The 7,809-nt window shown below is 36.8% G+C and overlaps 1 pseudogene; it reads right to left on the bottom strand.

The window, feature by feature from the left end:
• Window positions 1-2,186: 2,186 nt before the first annotated feature.
• LOC107589580 (cGMP-dependent protein kinase 2-like) overlaps window positions 2,187-7,809 on the bottom strand; it is a 9,968-nt pseudogene continuing 4,345 nt past the window's right edge.

Raw genomic sequence — 7,809 nt, 5'->3', positions numbered from 1 at the left:
TGGCACCCGGAGGCTGAGGCCAGTACAGTGCACTAAGGTGCCCTCACGGGATCTGGCAGTGGTTCTGGAGGCTCTGTGCAAAGCTCCCTTTGAACCCATCGAAGACACTTCAGATAAGCTCCTCACGCTTAAGTCTATCTTCTTGCTTGCTATATCCTCGCTGAAGAGGATAGGGGACCTCCAGGCTCTTGCAGTGTCAGGCCTGGAGTTTGCCCCAGGCATGGTTACGGCGTTCCTTTACCCGAAACCCGGGTATTTCCCTAAGGTGCCCACCTCGTCGCCAGGTCCCATTGTACTGCAGGCCTTTTGTCCTCCTCCCTTCCAGGAAGCAGGCCAAGAGAGACTCAATCTGCTGTGTCCAGTGCGAGCAGTTATTTGTTTGCATTGGTTCACCTAAGAAAGGAGTTCCAGCGACCAAGCAAACTACGAGACTCTGCGTCTCCCTGCCATACTCCCTGCATCCCTGCAGGCGCTCGCTTCTGCAGAAGCTAACAGGCGCGCTGGCCAGATGTGCCTTTATGCTTCCTGGCTGCTTACGTCACCCCGCTCGTGACGTCTCGCTTCACTATTGGACTGATTTCACACAGGCTTCAGTACGGTGTCTCGCCGAGGGCGTTCCCAAAGCGTTCGACGCAGCGTCTCGTTCCCTTCGGGGAACCATGGTTACATACGTAACCTCGAGACAGTAGTGTTCATCTTAGATCTCACTCATCTGACGACACATTGTTACCTAAATGCATATTCATGCCTCTATCAAGAGCACGCGCCTTCATTTGCATAATGCTCTGAACATAATTTAGTGACATAATACAAATGATGTTGAGCTATCGTGTGCTTTGTGTGTACATTACCTGAGTCACTTACCCTGATAAGAATACTATATAATGAATATAAAAACAACAGCTTCTCAGTGCAAACACACAGAACGCTAGTAAAATAATAAGTGTGATAAGTCCCAGTCGATTGGAATTTGAACAGTGGGCATCATCAATGCACATGCATTTTAGGCTCTATCACTCCCGTGACTGTTAAAGGACAGGCCCAGTGCTTCACCTTGCTGTCTGCGGCTTCACTGCTCTGTGGAAGATGGCAACAGCTGTGCCTCTCATTTTAGTCATTAATTGCTCCCCCTGTGAATGCAGTAAGGCTAATTTGGCAGGCTGGCTCAGCTACCCATTGTGCTGTGACATACTGTACAAAGGAGGGGACAGACAGGCCTGCAGCAAAAACAGACTCAACAATACACTACCCGTGATTAGACACATAGATCAGTGCTTCAGTTTACTCCCAGATGGGTCTAATGTTCATTAATGCACAGAAATGAAACACTTACATCAGAATATGACAGTGTAAGGTCTGCAATTCATAAATATATTTACCTTTTTGGTAAATGGTACATATTTAAATTCTTCCACATTTTACAACTTGAACTAAACTTGCCTTGAATAATAATAAAGTTTTACGCCAAACTACTTAATAAGGTTTTCGTTTCCATAATGTCATCCTTTTAATTAGACATTTTTGAATTTATATATTAAATATATCAAAATAAATTGAAATATAAACACATTTTAATTATGTACATTATAGTACATAGTACAGTGTATCTTTTGGTCATTGTATGTATAAACTCCACTGTATTTTTGAATAAATTAATAAATTCAGACAAAACATTAACATCTTGTCATTGACCTTTGTATGAACAAATAATCAAACTCAAGCCCATTTTCTGTTTGGCTATTTTCTGTGTACAGTTATGATGGCTATAAATAGTGTCTGTAGTCATAGTGACAGTGATTAAAGTAAATATCAAAGTTGCCAGCTTCCAAAACACCGGAACGTCTTATCATAATTGAATCAAGTCTAATCAAGGCACAAGTTCTTTCATCAGACCTTAATTAACCAACAGCAAATTTTGATACCAGTCTGTTTACCTACATTATAGTTTCTCCCATCAGCCCTGTGGTCTAGCTTGCCTTACATTCAGTCTATTATACTGATTAACTAATTAATTATGATTGAGACTTTTAGGGGAAACTTTTTCTTCAACCCAATGCGTGTAAATACCTTTATCACTCTTGAAGATTATATGAAATGAATCAAAATTGTATTATTATTCCTGTGTGTTTGCACTTCTCCTATTGCCGGTAATATGTAAATATTTCAATATGAGAAAGACATGCTCATTAGTCTGACCTGACAATAAAGTTTGAATTGGAGGATGTCCTTTTCTGAATAGATGTGCTCCTGCTGCCTGGTGTCCACAATGTGATTTTTCTTAATACACTTTAAAGCAAACGCTGTATCTTCTGCATTTTTAAGCTTGACCTAAGACAGAAAATACAAGTAATAAGTAACATATAACATACTTAAGTGGCCATTGCCATTGTATTTATTACTGAATGAAAATTGTGGTCAGTCACGTAATCTATTACATTACACATTTTAGGTAATATTATCTGACTACTTTGTTTACTTTTAGATTACTTTTGATCTTACTTGTTTATAACATTGATTTGAATCATATAATCTTGTACCATATTGATATAAAAATACAAACAGAATGAAAAAACTGGGGTTTTGCAGGGGGTTTGTAAACTGAAAACTTTAATCTTATCAGTTCCACTCGTCCAAAGCCTCCCATGCCTAGTGTGGCCACTACTTGTAGTTTTTTCAGGAAGGAGTTACTGGACAAACCAGCTGCCTTCTCCTTCAGCCTCCTGAGCTCGGCTGCCTCTGGAGAGCGTTCGTAAAGAGGCGACTGAGGCCTGTGGAGAAATGATTATGTGACTGTCACATACAGGAATGAAGTTGTGTGTTAGTTCAGCTGTGTGTTCTTACACTATGTTCCTCCTCTCGTCACTCAGATAGGCCTGCAGCTCCTCGTACGTTCCCACCATCTGATTAAAGATACTGTTGAAGAACACAAGACAGTGATATTACGTAACCTTTATAGTCTTAGGTAGAATATTAGTATACTGTAAAAATGACTTTTCGAAGTTGGAAATAAAACAGATTATTGGAGTAAGTTGCCATTTCGTTACTTGCCATTTTTTTTTGTAATTATCTGTGAAATTTACTGCAATTCCTGAGTGAAAATTGTTTCAAAGTAATCTTACGGTACACCATTTTTTTCAGTGTATGTTATACATTGTATGCCTACGACTAGAATTTTAATATAGACAACTGTAAATGTAACAGTTGTCTATATTAAAATAATAAAAAAAAAACATTGAAGACTAATTTAAATGCTGTGAACGGGTATAAAAAATATATAAAATTATAATTTTAAAGTTATATATACACACACAATCAGCATTTTATTATTTTTTTAAATAAGTAATTTAAATAAATTGAACTTAAATACATGTTGAAATAAATCAAATAAAAACACAAAAAGGTTATCTTAAAGTTGATTTCGTTTGCATTTTTTTAAACTTAATTTTGTATGTCTCTTCTGTTGTTACTTGTTATGTTTCTTGCAATTTGTTTTTTATTTTATTATTGAAATATTACTTTATAATTATTTGAAAAAGTCCGAAACAAGGTGCACTTAATTTAGAAACACCTGAAGGCCTAATGCCACTGTTTTAAGTTACTTTATTTATATTAATATTTAATTTTAAAGTACACAGCATGTTCAACAGCATATATGTTTTTTTTCTGTGAAATCAAAATTGGCATTGGCTACTGAATTTATGATATGGTCACAAATCTAGATTTAGACGACACTTACTCTCTATCCACCATCAAGCACTGTCATTTTCCTTTGCAATGATATTAGCTGAGCGGACATCCTCACTGAAATAGAATTATGAGAAATATGTAATAAACGTTGTGCCACTTTGGAGATACATAACAGTAACTGAAAACATCCTCATTTGCTCTTCTTCTCCTTATTGAGAGCACTTCATCTGAGCTTTAAATTAATCTAAATCATTATTACAAATTAGTGAATATGACAAGTGGCTCTCCTGTGTCTAAGTGTGTGAGCGTCTCTGTGGTTATTTCAGTACTGAGTGTGCTCTTCAACAATGGTATAATGAGAATGAACATCTTTTCAGATGACTGACGTTCCACCTCCCACATCCACTCCCACAGAACACAGTGTGTGCACATTGTAGAAATATGCAATTAATCTTTTCCCTGGCCTACAGGAAGTTCGCAGTCACAAAGGAGTCATTGTTGGTTGTGTTCACCATTGTTAAAAGCACTTCAAAACGACACCGTCTCCAAACCTTATGAGAGCCTTTTCCCCAAAGTAATCACCCACTCCAAGAGTCTTAATCTCCTGTGGTTCGGAAAAGCATTCTGTAGTCTGTTACCAACACCTGTGAAAAAAACACAAGAAAATTGTTCTGTACATCCTACATGACTAACTAAATTCCCCATCAAGCACGACTTCAGTGGGTGTCTTTGGGCTGTGTGTCTGCTCACTCCTGTAGGCAAAGCAGATTGCAGTCTGAAATGGTAAAAAAATATTTGAAGCATTACATATAAATGTAGGGCACAACAGGGCTAAAGGCACACCAGGTGGGGCATTTGATTTTATGCTTCTCCAAACCACTAGATAGCACAAAAACTTGCGATGGCTGATACTTAACACGATCGCGGGAAGCAATGCAACGTTTATGTAAAGTTTATGATAATGCAAAGGATTTATGTAGCAAACGAGAAACAATAAAAATTCATTTTTATGTTTACAAAATATTATGTTGATTGTTACTACTGTAAAGCTATATTAAATTATTACGAGACATCCTTCAAAACTTTCAGAATCTTTTATTATTATTTTTTCAGTATTTTTTAAATAAACATTTTAATGACAGTATATGTATTAAAGAAAAATGAATTATTTTATCAAAATAAAAAGAAAATAGTACAACATTTGCTGGAGTGATTGTTTCGAACAAGTATCAACTTGCAAAACATATTACTTTAGTTGAAGTATCAGTTCAGTAAAAACATAAATGGTTCTATAATCAAAGGCTATGGGAGAAGTGAAAAGTACATTTTCCTTACGGTGTGCCGTTAGCTCCACTGTCCCCTATACTTACTGCACTAAGGCATACCTCTCCTTTAGCTATGATGAAGAAAGTGTTTCCTTCCTCGCCCTCACAAATAATGTACTCCCCTTTGTCAAAATATTCCTATAAAAAAATTGAATCATCACTAAGATCTAGTTATACTTCATTTCAGAAATAAGCATGCATTACCAACAAATGACAATGCTGTAGTTACAATAGAATGCCGCAAACGTACAGCTTCAAGACAGTCAATGATTTTGGCAAGTTTCTCCTCTGGCAAATCTTTCAATAATGACACACTAAAGAACAATGTAACAATGTTTAATTAGCATTAAAGGAAAACAGCATGCAATCAAATCCATACAAATTATGTTGAAAGATGTACAAAAATCAACATATTCAACCCTTGAATCAACCAACATTATTTTAACAGTTTCGTCACAGCATCAATGTCTGATGCACTGATAGACATTGGTGATAGATCTACAATAAGCATCGAAAAACACGACGCTGAATCCACATCAATCTAATCCAATGCTTTCAAAAAGGAATGTGCATTGAAGCAACCAAGAAGTGTGTGTGTGTACGTTTTTCTATCCCGGTGGGGACTTAAACCAGAATACACACTAACTCATGGGGACTTATGTCATTGTGGGGACCTAAATTGAGGTTCCCATGGGGAAACAAGCTTATAAACCATACAGAAGGAGTTTTTTTGACAATGTAAAAATGCAGAAAGTTTTCTGTGAGGGTTAGGTTTAGGTGTAAGGTTGCTGTAGGGCGATAGAATAATATATAGAATATTACACCAATGGAGAGTCCTCACAAGGATAGTAAACCAGACATGTGTGTGTGTGTGTGTGTGTGTGTGTGTGTGTGTGTGTGTGTGAAGCTGACAACTGTTATACATGCACAAATGTTAGTGACATGAATGTACCTGAGCAGGAAGCTGAAGTACTCCTCATGTCTGGCCTGAATGGATCTCATCATGATAGTCTGGAATGTCTGCCGGTCCAGAGCCCAGATGTGGGACTGAGTCACAGCTAATGAAATACAATCACCATCACCATCAGTTCACCACTTCACAAATCTATGACTAGGGCACTAATACAATATCTACAATAAAAGTGGGTCAGTAGAGAAAAAGGTCATGTTGGATGTAACCCAAGACTGCATCCAAATGTCATGCTCTGGACCTGCCAGTGTTTGTATGAAGTAAAAAGGAAAATGCCATTTTAAAAAAAAATGCACCCAACAGTTTTGAAGTAACCGAAGCAAAATTCACTGAAAAGTAATAAATGAAGATTTAATTATGTTTCATTCAGGATAATTGGGCCATTTGTTTCACTGTCATCTCAATGGCAAAAAGTGTCCAAATTTACCTGAAGTCACCATATTCCAGTGACATTGCAATTTTTATCAGTATCACAGCAGCACTGTGACACAAACAATCTACATGATAAAAGTATGATCGCCTATATGATGTTTTAAATATTATAAACTACACTTAAACTACCAGGTTTTCAAAGAAAAGTTTAATAAGATGATCATTAAAATCAAAAACAAATGCCTTTGTCCATACAGTGAAAGAAAATGGGGTCCTAAACAACACTGGACCCCAATGACTTTCAGTGAGCACGTTTACATGCACACCAGTAAGCTGACAACTCACAAATATCAGCTTATTAAAATAACAATTTTCCCCCGTTTACATGCACATCAGTAACCTGACAACTTCATTAATAAATCAGGTTTTTTAAAAAAAATTTAGTTTTCATTCAAATGTTTAGTTTTGAAATGTTGTTGTTTGCATTTGTCATTTTTATTTAATTTCTTTTATTTTCTTAAATGTGTATATATATAGTATTTATAGAGTTTTAGTTTTTAGTTTTAATTACTTTTTCTTATAAGTCGCTTTGGATAAAAGTGTCTGCTAAATGACTAAAAGTAAAGTAAGGTTATTTCCTTGTAGTGACGTCAAAATATAATCATTTGCGTATCTGACTCCGAGTATTCCATACATTTGTCAGTTGTGATGTTAAATTAAGCTTGCAACATGTTGGGAAACTTAGGCTACAGCTCATATTATCCTCTCATGCAGTAATAAACGCAGCATTGTGACTGAACCACTTCTACTTCTGCTGCACGAGATGAGAACACATTATTATCGTTTTCTGAGTCATTAAAAAGTCTGCTTTTGTGATATATTTCCTTATTTCTTTACTGCAAGATGTTTGCTCGGTCTAGATGCGCTTAAAGGGGTCATATGATGTTGCTAAAAAGAACATTATTTTGTGTATTTGGTCTAATGAAATGTGTTTATGCGGTTTAAAGTTAAAAAACACATTATTTTCCACATACTGTACATAATTGTTTCTCATCTATGCCCCGCCTTTTTGAAACGCGTCGATTTTTACAAAGCTCATCGGTCTGAAAAAGCGAGGTGTGCTGTGATTGGCCAGCTATCCAGTGCGTTGTGATTGGCCAAATACCTCTAAAGCGTGAGACGGAAATGTTACGCCCCTCACCATACTGTGATGGCGTGTCCCGGCTGGAGCGACGAGACAAAAACATTAAAACCCATTGTAAACGAGGCATTTGTTGCATCCAGTGGGAACATAATTACTGATTATAATGACTTATACTGTCTTTTTACATGTTGCGTTGCATTGCATCGCGCCGCGTAAACATAAAACCCTGTCTGCATTTATGATCAGAGAAATGACAAACAACAAGTGCTACTCTACACTGCCCAAAACTCGCGTTTGAATCATCAGTGGTA

This window comes from Sinocyclocheilus grahami, unplaced genomic scaffold, assembly GCF_001515645.1.
Source record: "Sinocyclocheilus grahami isolate Dianchi unplaced genomic scaffold, SAMN03320097.WGS_v1.1 scaffold117.1, whole genome shotgun sequence".
NCBI lineage: Eukaryota > Metazoa > Chordata > Actinopteri > Cypriniformes > Cyprinidae > Sinocyclocheilus > Sinocyclocheilus grahami.
This window is presented reverse-complemented; position numbering and strand designations above follow the sequence as displayed.